The sequence below is a fragment of the Theropithecus gelada genome, chromosome X, assembly GCF_003255815.1.
Source record: "Theropithecus gelada isolate Dixy chromosome X, Tgel_1.0, whole genome shotgun sequence".
Classification (NCBI taxonomy): domain Eukaryota; kingdom Metazoa; phylum Chordata; class Mammalia; order Primates; family Cercopithecidae; genus Theropithecus; species Theropithecus gelada.
Window position 1 is genome coordinate 81666100 of NC_037689.1, and position 20678 is coordinate 81686777.

At 41.4% G+C, this 20678-nt stretch overlaps 1 protein-coding gene and 1 non-coding gene across 3 annotated transcripts in view; both read left to right on the forward strand.

Annotated features, from left to right (window-relative positions):
• Positions 1-20678, forward strand: part of HDAC8 (histone deacetylase 8) — a 239932-nt gene that overhangs the window by 188264 nt on the left and 30990 nt on the right. The window lies entirely within an intron of this gene.
• LOC112616786 lies at positions 7853-8043 on the forward strand. The gene has a single exon (XR_003117797.1). It is a non-coding gene; the product is annotated as a U2 spliceosomal RNA (small nuclear RNA).

Here is a 20678-nt window from a genome sequence, read left to right on the forward strand (position 1 = left end):
TTTTCCAGTAGAAGATTGGCTACATATAATACATGTGAAAGAATCTCCAAGATAAGGTATCTGAATGAAAAGGGAATTACAGGACACTGTGTACAATGTGTTTTCTTATTGTATTAAAATGATATTTTTATGCTTACATATGCTGTCTGTCTCTTGAAAGAGTTACAAAAACACCGGCAAGGGAACTGGGTATCTAGGACATAGCAAGGACTTCATCTTTTACAAAATATCCTTTTCTGCCTTTGGAATTTTTAACTAAATACATATATTACTTACTCAAACTTTTTCAATACAATGGTTTTAAAGTAGTTTATGCTAGAATGTAACAGACTTTTTGCAATTATTGTCAGTATCTCCTCAACTACCTTTAATCTAGCTTCCAAAGTTAGGGCAGGCAGACTAAACTGGGGCCCTTATTTGCCTTGGTGTCTGGCTCTAGAGTCTATCCTCTTACCAGCTATGTTGTATCCCCCCACCCCAATGCAAGAATGATTCAAAAGTTAACCAGGCACAGAAGGGTGGAAAGTGACTCCAGGAGAGCATAACAGCCTGAGTAGAGTGGGTGCACGTGGGTTTCTGTCTGTGTGCAACTACAAACAATTGTGTAAAAATTGTAAGGTGGAAAATGGTAAGAGATGCAGCTAGAGAGGTGTTTGAAGGCCAAACTGTGGAGCCAACTCTTTATTAGTCATGCTCAATAGCTTAGACCCTCCTGCCAAAGTTGTGGTGTCCCTAAAATATTTACAGTAAGGGAGTGACAAGATCCGATTTGTATTTTTGAGTTTACTTAGGCTGCTGTGTAAAGGATGAATTTGAGAGGCACATGACTGGAGATAGGAAGAGCAACTCAGAAGCTGTTAAGAGATGATGCAGGCCTGAATTTAAAATGTGAGCTAGGATGTGAACTTAGGCCTGCCTGACTCCAGAGATCAAATGTTATTATATTTCTCCATCTAACACACTGCCTGAAGAAATGAACAATTGAGTTTCTTTGTGCCAGCTTTCCCCATTCTGATGCCAGAAGTATACCAGCAGATATATGTCTTTACACTGAGACAAAGAGAAAAAGGCTACCTCTTTTATTTATTTATTTATTTATTTATTTATTTTTAGACAGAGTCTCGCTCTGTGGCCCAGGCTGGAGTGCAGTGGCGCGATCTCGGCTCACTGCAAGCTCCGCCTCCCGGGTTCACACCATTCTCCTGCCTCAGCCTCCCGAGTAGCTGGGACTACAGGCGCCCACCACCATACTCGGCTAATTTTTTGTATTTTTAGTAGAGATAGGGTTTCACTGTGTTAGCCAGGATGGTCTCGATCTCCTGACCTCATGATCTTCCCGCCTCAGCCTCCCAAAATGCTGGGATTACAGGCATGAGCCACTGTGCCCGGCCAAGGCTACCTCTTAATAAAGCCTGTGGATTCACAAAAGCAATTCTTTGTGAAGAAGGAAACCTCGAAGTACATGGTTTGGCTATTTTTGTCAAGAATTCTTGCTTACAACATCTTGGGGAAACTTCCTTGGGGAAACAGTAAGTTTGTATTCTGCCTTGTTCTTTAAATATTTTGCTCTACTATTAGTATAAATTATCCAATATAGTTTATACCTCAAGTATAGAAACCTTTAGAGAGGTGTATCATCCATAAATCCATGAATGCCCAATTTCAAAATAACTGGCATACAAATAACACTGTATAATTAATGCAATTATACATTTTAATCTTTGATGATTCAGAAGGCAATTCATGAATCTGGGGGTCTCAGGGTCAATGTTAGAAACATCATTATCATAAGCTCCTAATAGAGCAGAGTTTCTTAATGCTGTATCCGCAGTGCCTAATACATAGCAGACTTTCAATGAATGGATAAGTGAATGAATGATAGAGGACTGTAGCAGTAGACTGGGTAGCCCCTTCTGATCCTGTAGCTTTCCTAGTACCAGCTCGTATGCCTTTCTTTTACATCCTTCTCCTATAAGTAGAATACAAAATAACAAGGCTGAGAAGATTGATCTATGGGAGCTTTTTAAGGGGGAGAAGGAAAAATCATCTAATAACTCAAGTGTTTTTAAACAGCTTTAGCAAGATGTAATTCTCATATCACAAAATTCACCCATTTAAAGTGTGCAATTCGGTGGGTTTTAGTATATTCACAAAGTTATGCAACCATTACCACTACCTAATTCTGGTACATTATTATTCCCCCTAAAAGAAATCCCATGCTCACTAGCAATCAATCTCCTCCTCCCCTACCCCCTGGCAACAACCAATCTACTTTCTGCCTCTATAGATTTGCTATTCTGAACATTTCATATGAATGGAATCCTACAATATGTGCTCTTTTATCACTGGCTTCTTTCATTTAACCGAATGTTTTAAAGGGTCGTCCATGTTGTAGCATGTATCAGTACTTCCTTTATTTTTATTACTGCATAGGAGCTTTCTGAGCCAGTAATTTGTGGTTTGGGTTATCACAGCATTTCCTACATTTTGGACAACTGAAGGAACTCATCTGAAACTGAAAGGAAGCCAGCATGAATACAACCTAGAGTGAATGAGACTACAGCCACCCTCATCTTTGGCAGTGGCATATTTGTGCTGAGCCAAAGATCTGTCTTAATAGGATGGCAGGCCCAAGTTATGTGTTGTGACCTCCTGCTGGCACTGGTCTAGTCTAGGAAGGGCTCTTGGGTGCTGGTATAACAGGATGAGGCAAGTGCCTCATAGCTTGTGTTTCTGGCTTGGGCAGAGCTTGGGTGCAATTCCTCGTCTTCAGACATCTGAGAAAAGTATGTCGGGATCTCCTGGTTCCATTTGTTCTGTTTGCCAGTGGGCAGAGTACACTGCGCTGTGCAGACAGGTTAGACAGTTTATTGTAGGCTGATGAAAGCAGATTAAAAAACCATCAGCTTGGTGGGAAACTAGCTCAGAATCCAATCCAAATGTCAGATGAAATATTTACACAGCCAGGAGATAAACCAAGGGAAACAGTGTGCCCTTTGTGTGTGCTTCTGACTGTGCAGGCACACACAGAGCTGCTGACCATTTGTCAACTTCCAAGATTTATTCTGCTGCTTCTGGCAAGGGACAGCCTAATGATTTAATAGCTTGTCAACACCTACACAGAGAAACAAGGACTGGCACTTCCTCATTTCTTATTTTCTTTGCTTTAAATAGGAATTTCTATTCCAAGTCACTGGAACCTGGAAATCAGACTGTCAGATTTCTCTTGACTTGAGTGCACAGTTCCTGAATCCGAGCATGATGAATGTTATAACTTTCCTGTTATACAAACACAGGGTTGCTACCCTTTCAGAATGACCCATTGAGTTCATATCCTAAAGCTTGAGTGTTTGCTTCAGACCGTTGCCGTGAGCCAATTTCAAATTGAGTGAAACTGTTTTGTTTCTGTCCCATGAACCTCTTGAGTTGAATGCCTGCTTGAGCAATCCAGTGCCTGGTTGCCACATTTACATTAGAGATGGAAAAGTTGTTTAGAGGATTTTAGTGCAGAAGATTGGATTTCGTATGCAGAGTATTATTCTCCAGGCATCCTTGGGCAGTTGTGAGTTCCCTGAAAGAAGAGACCATGTCCTCTTCAGCTCAGCAAACCCCACAGTGCCTAGCATAGCACCTAGCGCACTGTCATCTTAGTTAATTCATTTTCAGACAATTCCACCAAGATCTATGATAGAATGATAACCAGAGGGTTATATTTTATATTAGAGTAATACCTTGTGTGTACTGGGTCTTTATCCCAAAGGCAGGTAGTATAGCAAAATGGTATAGAGCTCTACTTCTCAAACTTTAATATGCATATGAATTACCTAGAGCTTGTTAAATGCAAATTCCGATTCAGTTCCTCCAGGCTGAAGCTTGAGATTGTGCCATTCTTGCAAGCTCCTGCGTGATATAATGTTACCAAACCAGGTACCACATTTTGAGCACCAAGAATCTAGAGCTATGCTATCCAATATGGTAACCAGTAGCCACTAGTGATTAGTAAGCATTTGAAATGTGGCTAGTCCAAATTGAGATGTGCTGTAAATTTTCAGTACACACCAGATTTTAAAGACTTAGAAGAAAATGTGAAATATGTTATTAGTAATTTTATATTGGTTATATGCCAAATTGATAATATTTTGAATATGTTAGGTTAAATAAAATATTCTTAAAAATAATTTCACTTTAAAAAATTTTTTAATGTGACTACTCAAAACATTTTTAATTATATATGTGGCTCACATTATATTTCTACTAAACAGCACTGGTCTAGAGTAGGAGTAGCAAACTTTTAGAATAAAGGGCTAGGCCATAAATATTTTATGCTTTTCAGACCATATGATTTCTGTCCCAACTACTCCCAACTACTCAATTCTGCTGTTGTACACAAAAGCAGCCATAGACAGTATGTAAATGAATGAGTGTTGGTTGTGTTCCAATAAAACCTGATTTACAAAAACAGGTAGAAATGGTAGCCTTGAAAACCAACAGCCTACAATCATGGTGAAAACCAGCAGCCTGGCAGCCACCAGAGGGAACAGAACATGGAGTAGAATGTTGGAGCTCCTTCCAAGCCTCATTTCTGAAGAATTAATATTTGGCCTGTCTAGCGGTTCCTTGGAAGACCCCACTTGCAAGGCTTTTTTTATTAGGCATGATTCAAGAGTGTGCTCAGTGTGAAAAACTTTTTCCTTGGGGTATTTGTCAAAAATAATTAGAGACAAATGATTAACTTTACAGCTGCCTATGGTAATAGACAACAGTTGGGGCGAACATTAAGCTAACCAAAAAGCTTAAAAGTAACTGCTGGGGAATGAGGTGTCCATATGGGGCTTAGAAAAGCTCCAACAAATTCCTGGGAATCTAAAAGGCTGTGCATATGCACAGGATGATATGCATTCCCAAGGCTGTGCACATGCTCAGAAAACACCTGAGAAAGGCCAAAGTTCTCACCTATGGCTGAACTTCAAGCTCTGTACAAGTGAAGTGCTAAGGCAAAGTTGTTAACTGACAGAATGTTGAGGGCATGCCCCCAACACACACACAGAGCACCTTGGTAAAGACTGGGAGACTTACTGGCTCCATGAATTTAAGCAAATCTCTGTACAATCGTTAGCTGACCACTAAGCTAAGCAAGCAGAGACTTCTGTGACTCCACATGACAAAGAATCCAGACTTTGCAGAATTAATTTAGAAAAGCCACTAAACAGGCCAGGTGTGGTGGCTCATGGCTGTAATCCCAGCACTTTGAAAGGCTGAGGCAGGTGGATCACTTGAGGTCAGGAGTTTGAGACCAGCCTAGCCAACATGGCAAAACCCCGTCTCTACTGAAAATACAAAAGAAAATTAGCCGGGCATCATGGCACATGCCTGTAATCCTAGCTACTTGGGAGGCTGAGGCAGGAGAATCTCTTGAACCCAGAAAGTGGAGGTTGTAGTGAGCCGAGATCATGCCACTGCACTCCAGCCTGGGTGACAGAGTGAGACTCCGTCTCAAAAAACAACAACAACAACAACAACAAAAACACTAAACAAATAAACACAGCAGCAACCACAACAAAACTCTGGGGAGAGGGAGAATTTGTTTTCCAGAGTTACCACATATAATTTTAAACGTTCAATTTTTAACAAAAGTTGTAAGATATGCAAAGAAACAAGAAATGGTGAGTACGTAGGAAAAAATATCAACATAAACTGTCACTGAGGATCTCCAAACATTGGAATTACTAGACAAAGACTTTAAATTAGTTATTTTAAATATGTACCAAAATTTAAAGGAATGTATGACATGTCTCACCAAATAAAGAATATCAATAAATAGAAATTATATTAAAAATAACTAAATGGTGGCCGGGCATAGTGGCTCATACCTGTAATCACAGCACTTTGGGAGGTCGAGGCGGGCCGATCACCTGAGGTCAGGAGTTCAAAACCAGGCTGGCCAACATGGCGAAACCCCGTCTCTACTAAAAATACAAAAATTAGCCAGGAATGGTGGTGGGTGCCTGTAATCCCAGCTACTCGGGAGGCTCAGGCAGGAGAATTGCTTGAACCCTGGAGGTAGAGGTTGCTATGATCCGAGATTGCACCATTGCACTCCAGCCTGGGCAACAAGACCAATCTCAAAAAAAAAAAAACCAAAAAAAAACTGAAGGGAATCCTTAAGGCTGAAATGAAAGGACACTAGACAGCAACTTAAATCCACATAAAGAAATAAAGACCACCGGTAAGATTCACTACATAAGTAAATATCAAAGTACAAATATATTTTTCTTTGTAACTCTTTTCTTCTATATATGATTTAAAACACAGCTGCATAAAGCAATAAATCCACTTTGATAAGTGCACAATGCATGAAGATATAATTTGTGTGACAATAACAATGCAAAGGAGAGGCATGAAAATGGAGCTATATGGGAACAAAGTATTTATGTACTTAGGCCATTTTGTGTTGCTATAACAGAATACCTCAGGCTGGGTAATTTATAAATAAAAGAGGTTTATTTAACTCATGGTTCTGGAGGCTAGGAAGTTCAAGAAGCATGGTGCTGGCATTAACTTGGCCTCTGGTAAGGGCTTTTGTCCTGTGTCACAACATGGCAAAAGGTCAAAGAGTAGGAAGGCACATGCAAAGAGGCAAAATCTGAGGAGCACCCTGGCTTTATAACAACCCACTCTTGCAGGAACTAATCCATTTCTGCAAGAACTAATCCAGTTTTGCCAGAGTGAGAACTCACTACCATGAGAACCGCACCAAGCCATTCATGAAAAATCTTCTCTCATGACCCAAACAACTCCAACTAGGCCCACCTCCCAACACTGCCACACTGGGGATCAAGTTTTAAATGAGTTTTGGTGGGGACGAACAAACCATATCCAAACCATAACATATACTATTGAAATTAAGTTGATATTAATCCAAACTGTATTGTTAAAAGTTAAGATGTTAATTATAATACTCAGGCAACCACTAAGAAAATAAATATACATATACATATATATACACACACACACATATATACACATATTTATATATATAATACATTTTTATATATGTAAACTAACAAGAAAATTAAAATGGTATACTGGAAGATATCTATTTAATAAAAAAGGAATGCAGTAATGGAGGAATGAATCGAGGAACAAAAACGCCTAAGACATGGAGAACAAGTAGCAATGTGGCATACATAGACTATGCCTTATCAGTAATTATATTAAATGTAAATGATTAAACACTCCAATTCAAAATTAGAGATTGGTCAAATGGATTTTAAAAACATAATTCAACTATATGTTGTTCATAAAAGAAATACTTTAAATTCAAAGACACGCGTAGGTTGGAAATAAAAGGATGGCAAAAGATATAGCATGCATACGGTAACCAAAAGAGAGCTGGTGTGGCTATACTAATAGACAAAATTATAAATATATGTCACCTAACTACAGAGCACCAAAATATATGCAACAAAAACTAAAGAAGTGAAAAAGAGAAATGAGAAATTTAACAATAATAGTTGGAGAAGTCAATACCCCATTTTCAATAATAAATAGAACAACTAGAGAGAAGATCAACAAGGAAATAGATTTGGACAACATGATAAACCAACTAGAGCAGAATATACATTCTTCTCAAGTGCACATGGAACATTTTCTAGGACAGAACATAAGTTAGATTACAAAACAAGTCTCAGTAAATTTAAAAGGATTGAAATCATACAAAGTACTTTAGAATTAAATTAGATGGAAAGGAATGAAATTAGAAATCAATAAAAGAAGGAGATTTGGGGAATTCATAAATATGTGGAAATTAAACAGCACACTCCTAATACAAATAGGTTGAAGAAGAAATCACGTTGCTTCATGGCCTTTTGGCTAAGTTCAAGTGTAGTATCTGTCCTTATCAGTTTAATAACTGATACATCCTCTATCTGAGGACAATACATTAAATGGATTTTTGGAGCAGGGAGATGGAATAAGAACCCGTTTCCTCCACTCCATGCATCAACCTGGTATTGCAGTACCTCCAGAAATGGTGCACCCCTCCCAATAAAAATAAATAAAGAAAAGAAAAGAAATCACAAAGGAAGTTCGAAAATACTCTGAGATGAATGAAAACAAAAACAAAACATGCCAAAACTTATGGAGTGCAATGAATGCAGTACTTAGAGGGAAATTTGTAACTGCAAAGGCCTGCTTAACAGTAAGAAAGATTACAAATTAATAACTTAATCTTTCATCTTAAGAAAATAGAGAAGAGCAAACTAAACCCAAAGCAAGCAGAGGAAAAGAAATAATAAAAATTAGGTGGGGCATGATGGCTCACACCTATAATCCCAGCACTTTGGGAGATCAAGGCGGGTGGATCACCTGAAGTCAGGAGTTCGAGACAAGCCTGGCCAACATGGTGAAACCCTGTCTCTGCTAAAAATAAAAAAATTAGCCGGGCATGGTGGTGTGCTCCTGTAGTCCCAGCTACTCAGGAGGCTGAGGCAGGAGAATCACTTGAACCCTGGAGATGGAGGTTGCAGTGAGCCGAGATTGCACCACTGCACTCCAGCTCTGGGTGACAGAGCAAAACTCTGTCTCAAAAAACTAAATAAATTAAAAATAAAAATTAGAGCAAGAAGAACTGAAATAAAGAATAGAAAAACAATAGAGAAATTTGGTGAAATCAAAAGTTGGTTCTTGGCAAAGCTCAGCAAAATTACAAAACTTCAGGTATACTTAAGAAAAAAATGTCTCAAATTATGAAAATCAGGAATGATAGTGGAGATATTACTACCCACCTTAGAGAAATAAAAAGGAGTATAAAGAGCCAGGCACAGCGTCTCACACCTGTGATCCCAGAACTTTGGGAGGCCAAGGCATGAGGATCGCTTGAGCCCAAGAGTTCGAGACTAGCCTGGGCAACAGGCTTGTCTCAAAAAAAAAAAAAAAAAAACAAGCATAAAGGAATACTATGAGCAACTGTGTGCCAACAAATTTTATAACCTAGATGTAATGAAAATATTCCTAGAAAGACACACAATACCAAAACTAACAAGAAAAAATGGAATGGAATATCTGAATAGACCTAAACCAAGTAAAAGAGATTGAATTAATAATTTTTTGAATTCCCACAAAGAAAACCCCAGGCACATATGGTTTCACTAGTTAATTCTGATTGATACCAATAATGGTTGAATTTATTTGTCAACTTTATTGGGCCACAAAAATGCTCAGATACCTGGTTAAATATTATTTCTGATTGTATGTGTGAAGGTGTTTCCAGAAGAGATTACCATTTGGATTAGGAGACTAAATCAAGAAGATTTTCCTTCTTAGTATGGGTTGGCATCATCTAATGTGTTGAGGGCCTGAATAGAACAAAAAGGTGAAGGAAGAATTATCTCCCTCTTTTCCTCCCTTCCCTTCTCTTCCCTCCCGTCCCTTCCCTCCCACTCCTCCCCTCTCATCTCTCAATGACTGACTGCTTGAGCTAAGATTTCAGTTTTCTCCTGCCCTAGGACTGGGATTTACACCATCAGCCCTCTGGTTCTCAGGCCTTTGGACTTGGAGTAGAACTTACACCATCATTTCTCCTGGTTCTCAAGTCCTCAGACTCAGACTAGAGCTATACAACCAGCTGTCCTTGGACTCCATTTTGCAGATGGCAGATCAAAAGTCTTCTCAGCCTCCATAATTTCATGAGCCAGTTCCTCACAATAAATCTATTTTATATAGATAAATGATAGATTTATTTATCTAGATATTTATTTTTACATGTATATCTAGAGAGCGAGAGCGAGAGAGAGAGAGAGAGAGATCTCCTATTTGTTCTTTTTCTCTGGAGAACCCTGATAAATAAAACTTCCCAACTATGAGGCCAGTTCTACCTTTATGCCAAAACCAGATAAAGAAATCACAACAGGCTGGGCACAGTGGCTCACGCCTATAACCCCAGCACTTTGGGAGGCCAAGGCAGGAGGATCACTTGAGCCCAGGAGTTCAAGACCAGCCTGGGCAACATAGCAAGACCCCCATCTCTACAAAAACTTTTTTTAAAAATTAGGCAGGCATGTCGGTGTGCACCTGTAGTTTTAGCTACTTGGGAGGCTGAGGCGGGAGGACTGCTTGAGCCCAGCAGTTTGAGGCTGCAGTGAGCTATGATTGTACCACTGCACTCCAGCCTGGGTGACAGAGTGAAACCCAATCTCTAAATAATAATGGCAAAATAGCCCAGTTTTAAAATGATCAAAGGATACACATAGACATTTCTCCAAAGAAGATATATAACTGGTCAATAAATATATGAGGAAATGCCTGACATCATTAGTCATTAGGGAAATGCAAATCCCAAACCACTATGAAATATCACTTCACTCCTACTAGGATGACAATAATAAAAAAGATGGATAATAGCAAATGTTGGCAACAATGCAGAGAAATAGGAACCCTCATACATTGCTGGTGGAAATATAAAATGGTGCAGGCACTTGGGAAAACAACACGGCAGTTCCCTAACAAGTTAAATAGAGTTACCAAATGACACACAAATTTTATTCCTAGGTATATAACCACATATGTTCACACAAGAATGTGTACACAGATTTCCATAGCAGCATTATTCATAATAGCCAAAAACTGGGAAACAACCCAAATGTCCATCAACTGATAAATGGATAAACAAAATGTGTATCTATACAATGGAATTCAGCCATAAAAAGAACAAATTACTGATACATACTACAATATGGATGAACCTTGAAAACATTATGCTAAGTGAAAGAAAGACATAAAAGGCCACATATTCTATTATTCCATTTGTATGAAATGTCCAGAATATGAAAATCCGTAAAGACAGAAAGTAGATTACTGGTTGCCAGGGAATAGGGGAACAAGAAGTGAATGCTCAAGGGATATGGGATTTCCTTCATGGGTGATGAAAATGTTCTGGAATTAGATATTGGTTGCACAACTTTGTAAATATGCTACTTGTGAATATACTAAACAATGCACTCTAAAAGGGTAAATTATATCTCAAGGAAAAAAAAAAGGCAGAGGGACAGATTTGGCTCATGGGCCATAGTTTGTCAACTCCTGGTCTAAAGCAATGAGTTTTGGAGTCACACAGATCAGAGTTAGAATCCTAATTTTCAACTTAGGAGCTCTATGACCTTGGACAAGTCACTTAATAGCTTTAAGCCTCACTTTTCTTTTTTATATGTTGGGGATATGTATAGTGTCTCCCTTGTATTGTGTGAGGGTGGAGTTAGGTCAAATATAAGCTCCATGAAGGCACGCTATCTCCAGGGCCTAGAACTGGCAGGCTGTCAATATACATGAATGAATAACTGAAGGATTTAACACAGTCGCTGACTCATTGTAATAAATAATAGCAAATCCTTATACAGTATTTACTGCATTACAGGTACTATTCTAAGTGCTTTGCAGAACATTATGTCATTTAATACATAGTATTATTATCATCCTCATTTTCCAGATGAGGAAACTAAGGTACAAAAAAAATTATGTAATTTGCCCAAAATTACATGCTAGCAAATGGTACAGCTAAAATTAAAACCCAGGCAGTTGTGCTCATAAGTCTATGCAATAAATGTTGAATGTCAGTTATCATCAACATCATCATCATCATCATAGAGTTTAAAACATATCCAAGGATACAGATCTCCTTTCTCCTTTTGGTATCTAAGCACATACTAAAAACTCTACTTCCTCAGTGTTTGATTTAGGGTGAGGATGCTTCCCAAGTCTCTGATGTTCTGCTAGAGAATATATTCATTCTTTCGTCTATCCATTCATTCATGTATTTATCAAGCATGTACAGGATCCCTACTGTGTTCTAGGCCCTGTGCTATATAGAGATAAAAAAGACATACTATCTATCCTGAAAGAGCTCAATGTCTAGTCGGGAAGACATTTATAATCCACAGTGATAAGCGCTGTAGTAGAGATTATGCAAGGGTGCTGTGGAAGCAGAGAAGACCCAAGCAGGGGATAGTGTGGAGGTAGGAAGAAGGAAGGACCTGTGAACACTTCCTGGAGGAAGTGGTACCTGGAGAATGTTCCCAAAAAGGAATGTGGATTCGTCAGGTGTAGGAAGGGAGAAATAAGTCAAGATTAGGTTAAAGTATATGTGTGTGTGTGTGTGTGTGTGTGTGTGTGTGTGTGTGTGTGTGTATACACATGGGAGGTTGCAGTGAATATGGGAGGTTGCAGTGAACCGAGATCGTGCCACTGCACTCCAGCCTGAGCGACAGAGTGAAACTTCGTCTCAAAAAAAAGCCCTCATATATATATATTCCATTAGTTCTGTTTCTCTAGAGAACCCATCTAATACCAATCTTTGTTACATTTTACCCAGTTGTCCCCAAAATATCCCTTACATGGATTTGTTCAAATCAGGCTCCAAAGAAGGCCCATACTTTAGGCATATACTTGTTAGGTTTAAGGCTACTTGATAGAATTTCAGGCCTTATGGAAAAGTGGGGACTAATCAGCTTGAAGCCCCTCTGGACATCCCAGATTCCCTAACCCTAGGAGCTTCAGGATAGCCTCTCCCTGGCTGGAGAAAGGAACTAGCCATTCAGGCCCCAGGTCCCTCATCAGATCTTTTTTCTGTTCCCCAATAAGGGGTGGAGGGACTGTCACCTTGGGGTGGAGTGGGGAGACAAAGAGAACCAGAGAAATGCCTTGCAACCAAGTTTGTGCTCTGCCTCCTGTCCAACCACCCCTAATCCCCACCTCCATCCTGGCTGACCTCAGAAATATTTGGTTCAGCTGTGTAAATGTCATCGTAATTACAGTCATTCTTAGGAGCTGCTTATCATTATGCCTAATTACAGTACAGCACAATAATCATTATGTGTATCATTAAAGATGTGTCAGATCGACTTTGCCATTAGTTTTATTGTATTTCAATACTAAATTGCTCCAGTAGGCACAGCTTTTAGAGCTTGTTGCTCGTGGTCCCTACTGGGGAGCACAAGACCAGCTGTTGGCCGGCCTGCATCTGAGCATCCCATCCTGTCCCGTCCAGTCCTGTCCACTGCCACCTGCACTGGCTCTGCTGCAGCCCAGTTCGGAGGTGCATGCCTGCCTGCCTGCCTGCCTGTCTGCCCTTCCTCTCAACGGACTGCACACCTGGGCTTAAGGCAGAGTGATTTGCACTTAACAAACAACAGAAACAACCAAAACGACAAAACCCTGAAGGCTCTGCCAGCATCAACCACTGTTTCCCCCGTCCACCAGGATCTCAGTCAAGCTTCTCATTGATTCATTCCATGCAACATTTTCATTATTCTCCCTCTATGATGACAGGGAATGTGAAATGAGCTGATATGTCCAAAGTCATCGGGTTCATCATTAGCAGAACCGGAAACAGAACTAGAAGCTGTGATGCTGAGCCAGAGCTTCTGTGGGAGCCCTGGCCAGGTCAGGCTCCATGCGTTAGGCATTCCTCTCTGGTAATGGATGCATTTTCAGTTTTCAAATGTACTTAACGATGCTATCTGTGCTGCTGGGAAACTTCTTGAGAAGCAAGCACAGGAGAGTTGAGGGGTGTGGGGGCGGGGAGCAGTACTTTTCCAACTCGTGTTTTCGTGCTGTGAGAACCAAGCTGAGAGCCTGGACGAGGTCACCCTACACCTTGCCTCGCTGGTACATTGTCAGGCTGCCTCTGCCAGCAGACTTCTTGCAGCTTGCCAGCACCAAGGTCGTCACGAATCAGATAAACCAGTGTTGAAGAAGCATGTGTAACATATCAAATCGTTGCCTAACGAGACTTTCCTCTGGGTCCTGTGCAGATCCAACAAGTGAGTTCAGTGCATGTTTGCTCAAATGCTCATTTATTCAGCCAGCCTTGAGTGAGGGCTATCTTTGTGCCCTGCATTGTGCTAAGAAAGCATCTTTGTGCTCTGTAGTTCTTGCTCCTAAGAGCTGCACTCACGGCCCAATGGGGAAGGACAGCATGTAAACAAAGATGCCAGAGTGGGCCAGAGGGCTGTAAAAGGCCTTTTGGATGGCCAGGTGTGGTGGCTCATGCCTGTAATCCCAGCACTTTGGGAGGCCAAGGCAGGCAGATCACAAGGTCAGGAGATCGAGACCATCCTGGCCAAAATGGTGAAACCCTGTCTCTACTAAAAATACAAAAATTAGCTGGGTGTAGTGGTGTGTGCCTGTAATCCCAGCTACTCGGGAGGCTGAGGCAGAAGAATTTCTTGAGCCAGGGAGTTGGAGGTTGCAGTGAGCTGAGATCGCGCCACTGCACTCCAGCCTGGCAACAGAGTGAGACTCTGTCTAAAAAAAAAAAAAAAAAAAAAAAAGACCTTGTGGAAACACAGGGGAGGGAATGAGGAACTCTGCCTTTGGGGAGTCAGCAAAGACTTCAAAGAGGTTACATTTGAGCTGAGTCTTGAAAGCTGAGTAGGAATGGTCTAACCTGAGAAGGGAGGGCTGGGCATTCTCTGCAAAGGGAATGGTGAATGGAAAGGCAGGGAGGTGTGACAGAGCGTGAAGGAACCCAGGATCCTTTTGCAGATAAAGAGGAAACGAGTTTCCATCAATGTGTCTCATGGCCTTAATAATTTAAGGTCAGACCTCAAGGTGGACCATCACTCTGGTTGACTGGTTTTCCATGACCTTTGCTTCTCTGCCCCGCTTTTGTGCCAGCCTTTTGGCCTTTTTTGCAGTACCTCTGAATTTAGCTCAAAAGCTTATGCTGAAATATGCCATTTCGTTTTGTTCATTCTACATTTTGTGCCAATCACACTGACCCATTGAATGGCTTAGCTATATGTTATTCTAGGTTTTGTGGAGCAGCAAAAGGAGGCCTTTTTTTTCCCTAGAGTCAAACTCAAGGAAGCAGAGCCTGCTGTGGGAAAGGATGGCACAAAATCTTTGAGGACATCTGAACTCCATGGGCTAGGCATTTGCTGCCCATGTCTGTTGTCAACTGAATGGAGTGTTTGTTGAGCTGCGACTGCTCTCTTCATTAGAGGGACATTAAAATGCCGTTGGTTTGAGTGAGGCAAGGTGATAAATCATCCTTGTGTAGACTCTTAAACTATTAGGGGACAAGCCTAAGTGTGCCTTTGCTAATCTGTTGGTGAGCATTAGCCACATCTAGAGCCTTGGAGGGGCCCAACAGTCATAAGTTGGAGTTTTTGTAATGAAAATGAAACCCCCTTTATTTATCTAGCCTCTAGACCTTTTCACAAAATTTCTTCCTGTGATCCTCATATACAACCCTTTAAGGTTGGTGGGGTGGAAACTTGTGCCCCATTTGACCAATGTGGTGACAGAGCCTTGAAGAATTAAGTGTTGGCGGAAACCAGGCCCCTGATCACAGTGCTGGGGACCTTTCCTACTACTCCGTGCTGCCTGCTTCTGAGCCAGCCTTTCCCCTGCACCATGTGGGCCTGGGCAGAGGTGGCACTCACGCATTTACAGGACAGCTGGCTGCCGGGAAGCACCAAGTCTACAACTGTGGAACGGGCTCCCCACTATGTTCACAGTACCCTTGCCTTAAGAAACACCTCTGGATGCTTGCCATGTTAGCACCAAACTAGTAAGGTAGATAAAGAATGATAAAGAGCAACCTTGCAGAGCAAATACCCCTCCAAGATCTATGTCATTTACTCCCTTCTTACCAGCAGGATCAGGTTCAACCTACATAAATCTATTTTAGTGTATTTTAATTGCTTGTAAACTAAGTGTTTCCTGGATATGCCACTGACCATGAATAATTAGAATCATTTCAATGACTGGGTTTTGGAAAGTGAATGGGAGAGCAGACAAAAAGGGGCTGCTCAGAAGCGAGAGTCATTTGTTAAAGTGTGAGTGGAAGCGTTGTCTCAGCCTTCTCCAGTTTTGGTTTGTTTTTGTCATGATGTCACTAGAGCCGCCTGTTTTTCAGCTACTCTGGCTGCCCTTCATTTTGTATGCATCTCTCATGTTAAGTAGTGCCAGCTGCTGACAATGACCAGGCCTGACTGGCCACATGTCAGAGTCATTCATTCACTTAGCAAAGATGTATGGAGCACCTACTATGTGCCAGGCCCATACCAAATCTTAGGGACAAAGAAAAGAATAAGGCCCAGTTCCCACCCTTGAGGAGAACACTGCCCAGTGGAGGAGACAAGCACAAAAACAGTTACACTAGAATGTGTAAGTGATAGAATCAAGAGGCAGTGAGCTGTGGGAACACAGAGGAGGAACTTACTCCATCTGGGGGAGCTGGGAACGGCACAGTAGAGAGGCAACATTTAGCAAGGGCTCAAGGGAAACAGAAGAATTGACCAGATAAAGAGGAGTGGGGAGAGACACTTCAGGTCAATGTGGCTACAGTTTAGGGGCTGTAGCCCAGGCCATGGTGTGCGATAAGGCTGGAGAAGTCAGCTGAGCCAGACTGTGAAGGCCTTTGTATGTCCTGCTTTCAAGTTTGGACTCAGTCCTGCAGTCAGTGGGGAGCCAACCATGGTTTTTAAGCAAGGGAATGACATGATCAGATCTGAATTTCTGATGGAAAGCTCAGGAAGGCAGGGGAGACAGGGAAATCAGTTAGAGGCTGACTAGGATTTTGCTTTGTCTTCCCTCTGGACTGCAGGAGCTCCTTGTCTGCACCTCTATTATGGTTCTTCCCACAGTGCATTACAATTGATCATTTGCATAGCTGTCTCTCCATTCACTCCTTGAGGGCAGGGGCCAAGTCTCATGCATCTCTTCATGACCACAGCTTGGCACACAGGAGTACTCAAGAAACATTGGTATCATGTGAATGAGTGAATAAATGAATCAATAGGTGCTGAGCAAGTGCAACTCCAATTTGCCCCAAGTAACCTCTCTGATGGATATATCAGAGATAAATCCTACTCTGATGGAGTAGCAATTCCATCCATGGCTTTGCCCCTCTCTGCCAAGGCCATCATTCTATTGTGGTCCATCACAAAAAGAAACATGCATTATTCAAAGCAGACAAGAAAGTTGCTTACAGAGCTGTGTTGGTGCTGGTTTTGACCCAGTACTCTGTTCTTTCTGTATAAATTAATTTTCGATGACTTGTTTACAGTATGTCTTCATCGTCCTCATTCTACTTCTTGTGCATTTCATACCTTCTCTTCCTTCCTACTTAAATCTTGCTCATCCTTCAAGGCCAGTTCGACTGCCTCCCATCTCCTCCATGAAGCCTTATTCATTACTTAGCCCCCACACTCAGAATTAAGAACTCCCACTTCAGAATTTCCCTTGAGAAATGACTTACCTCTGACTTTCTTCTCATCATAGTTATTCCTGTACTTGTCTGCATTCTCTACTAGACTGTAAGCTCTTCAAGACTAGAGATTTTATCTGTGTCATCATCATCTCCCCAGCACCTACCACACTGAATCCTGCCCCAGCAGATAACCAGTGAGTGTTTTCAAATATAGGTTGAGCATCCCAAATTTGAAAATGTGAACTCCAAAATGCTCCAAAATCCAGAAGTTTTTGAGCACCAACATGGTATGCAAAGGAATTGCTCACTGGAACATTTCAGATTTCGGATTTTTGGATTAGGCATGCCCAACTAGTACGCATAATGCAAATATTCCAAAATCTGAAAAAAAAAAAAATTCAAAATACAAAATACTTCTGGACCCAAGTATTTTGGAAAAGGGATAGTCAACCTGTAATATCCAAAGCATAGCGCTTGCTATCGGGCTGTCCCCTGAGAGATAATGCCAGTCTTGGGAGTGCTCTATGTCTCTTTCTATCTTCTTGCACACAGTTAGATATGTTTTTCTTTGTTTAAAAAGTAGTGAGAAAAAAAATCATTGCTCATCAAACAATGGGAATATCACAGAGGTAGAGATCTCCTAAACCGTATTATTTCAGAAGTCTTTTTTTGTACATATTTAGAGGGTACAAGTGCAGGCTTCTTATATGCGTATATTGCATGGTGGTGAAGTCTGGGTTTTTACTGGGCCCATCACCCATTATTTTGGGTATTTTGATGAAATCAGGCATGTTCAGGGTGGTATTACTTCAGGTATTTTGAATGCACAAAATCCATTGCCTCTAAACGAAGCACAAACACACTAACCCATTCAGGGTCATAAGTACAAATCTTTCTTGAAGAGCTTATTGTATGGTGGGACTTTCTGAGTAAACATAAAAGAAAGATGATGAGCATTCTCTTTGGAAGGACTTACAATTAGCTCTACTTAGAACACATTGTGCAAAATACCAAGAATTCAAATTTTCCAGGTAGAAATGTCCAGCAGATGATTATAAATGCACGTCGGAGGCTGATGACAAACACTGACAGGACCCAGAGATGTAGGATCTCCATGTAGGCGTGATTACAACACAGAGAGGGCGCGAACTCCTGCAAAGAAAGAGAAGAGAGGCTGAGGATATAACCCAAGGGCACCTACATTTCAGAGACAGATGAAAGAAGAGGATCCAGGGAAGGAGACTGAGAAGGAACAGGGAGAGCAGTTGTTATGAGGGAGAAGATAGTGTGATGACATATGCTGGCGAGAGATCAAATAGGATTAGTGATAACTGAAAAGAAGACCTTAGTTGGGTAATTAGGAGGTCACTCTTGATGTCCTAAAGCAGGAATAGCAAATGTAGGGCACATATGACTACGTGCCCTCAGACCCCACCCTGCCGGGGTCTATGTACCCCTATGGATACATCACAAATTGATCATGGCCCACTTCCCTGTTGTGAACCAAGGCACAGCCTCAGAATGTTTCTCAACACAGTACCCCAAGCAGCTACTACTGATCAATCCGAGTTGTTAAGAAGCTGAAATCTCTTTGCCATCTCTCTTCTAAAAACAGTTCAAGGCCGGGCACGGTGGCTCATGCCTGTAATCCCGCACTTTGGGAGGCCAAGGTGGGTGGATCACCTGAGGTCAGGAGTTCAAGACCAGCCTGGCCAACATGGTAAAACCCCGTCTCTGCTAAAAACACAAAACATTTAGCTGTGTGTGGTGATGCATGCCTGTAATCCCAGCTATGCAGGAGACTGAGGCAAGAGAATCACTTGAACCCGGGAGGCGGAGGTTGTAATGAGCCAAGATTGCTCCATTGCACTCCAGCATGGGTGACAGAGTTAGACTCCATCTCAAAAAAAAAAAAAAAAGAAAATTCATTGGAGGTGTGGGTTGCAGTGAGTTGAAGTGTCTGAGAAATGAGGAGGTCAAGGTTTTTAAGAAAAGAGAAATTTTAATAAGTTCAGAAGTAAAGGGATGGAGAGAGGGCAGTTGTTTGGAGTAGTGTAAGGATCAATTCTTATTAATCCTCCAGTAGAAGCAGTTTTCAAAGTCATCTTAGTACTTGTCCAGCAACAAGCCAGGTAAAGCAATATCCCTATACTCTTCCTTCTTCCATCCCCACCCTTGGCTTAAGGAAAATTTGATGTAAAAAACCTTCGTGTGTAGGCTTGTTTCCAAAATATTCATTTGATTAACAGAGACATATGGTATAACCAGAGTTGGCTCTGCACACAGTATGAAGAAGGAATTCTCTCTAATCGTGGAAATTTGAGGATCAGCAGTGATGGGGCAAGGTATTAGTCTTGGCCAGGGCCCTTCCCTAAAACCCTTGAAACCATACCCTGAAGGAAAATTCTGGCCTACAGGGAGACCCCTGCCACCCTGCCCTTGTCTTTCCTGTCTCCTCCTCTAGACCTCCTTCTTCCCCTTCCCAATCTAAGCCCCTTCTCATTTTTATCTCTTCTACTCATTTCTGTCAGCTCTGTGCCTCTCTCTCCTACCACTTCAAATTTCTCATTCCCTCCTCTGCTTTTCCATCTTTCTTATTAGTCATTTTCACTTAGAATCCTTCTCTTCTTGATCTCTCTGCCACTCTTTCTAGCTTCAGCATTTTGGGATACAGGGTAAGCCTTCAGAATTCACAACAGTCCTAAAAGGTAGGTTCTGTTATTATTCCCATTTTACAAATAAGAATACCAAATTACAGAACAGTTAAGTCACTTGCCTAAGGCCACACAGCTAGTAGATGGTTGTGTTAGTCCATCTGCATTGCTATAAAGGAATACCTGAGGCTGGGTAATCTATAAAGAAAAAAGACTTAATTGGCTCACAGTTTTGCAGGCTGTACAAGCATGACACCAACATCTTCTGGTGAGGCCTCAGGAAATTTCCAATCATGGTGGAAGGCAAAGGGAGCCAGCATGTCACATGGCCAGAGAGGAAGCAAGAGAGAGACAGGGGAGCTTCCTGACTCTTTTAACAACAAATGTGACATGAACTCTCAGAGCTAGAATGCACTCATTACCATGGGGAGAGCACCAAGCCATTCATGAGGATCTGCACCCATGACCCAAACACCTCCCACCAGGCCCCACCTCCAACATTGGGGATCACATTTCAACATGAAATTTGGAGAGGACACACATCCAAACTACATCAATGGTAGAGCAAAGATGTAGGGCTCATCCCATATGACTCCAGAAATCTCAGTCTTTAACTGCTATGCGTATTGCTTCATGATGTAGTGGAATCCTATAAAGTGGGAAGTTCAAAGTCATTGGTTCAAGTTCACATCTGTTAACTGTATTACATAGTGTTAAGATTATGATCTTGGACAAGTCACCTAATTTGTCCAGTGCCCCACACATGTGAGGGCATTTTATTGTACACTAACTAATACCACATACCTTAGCTT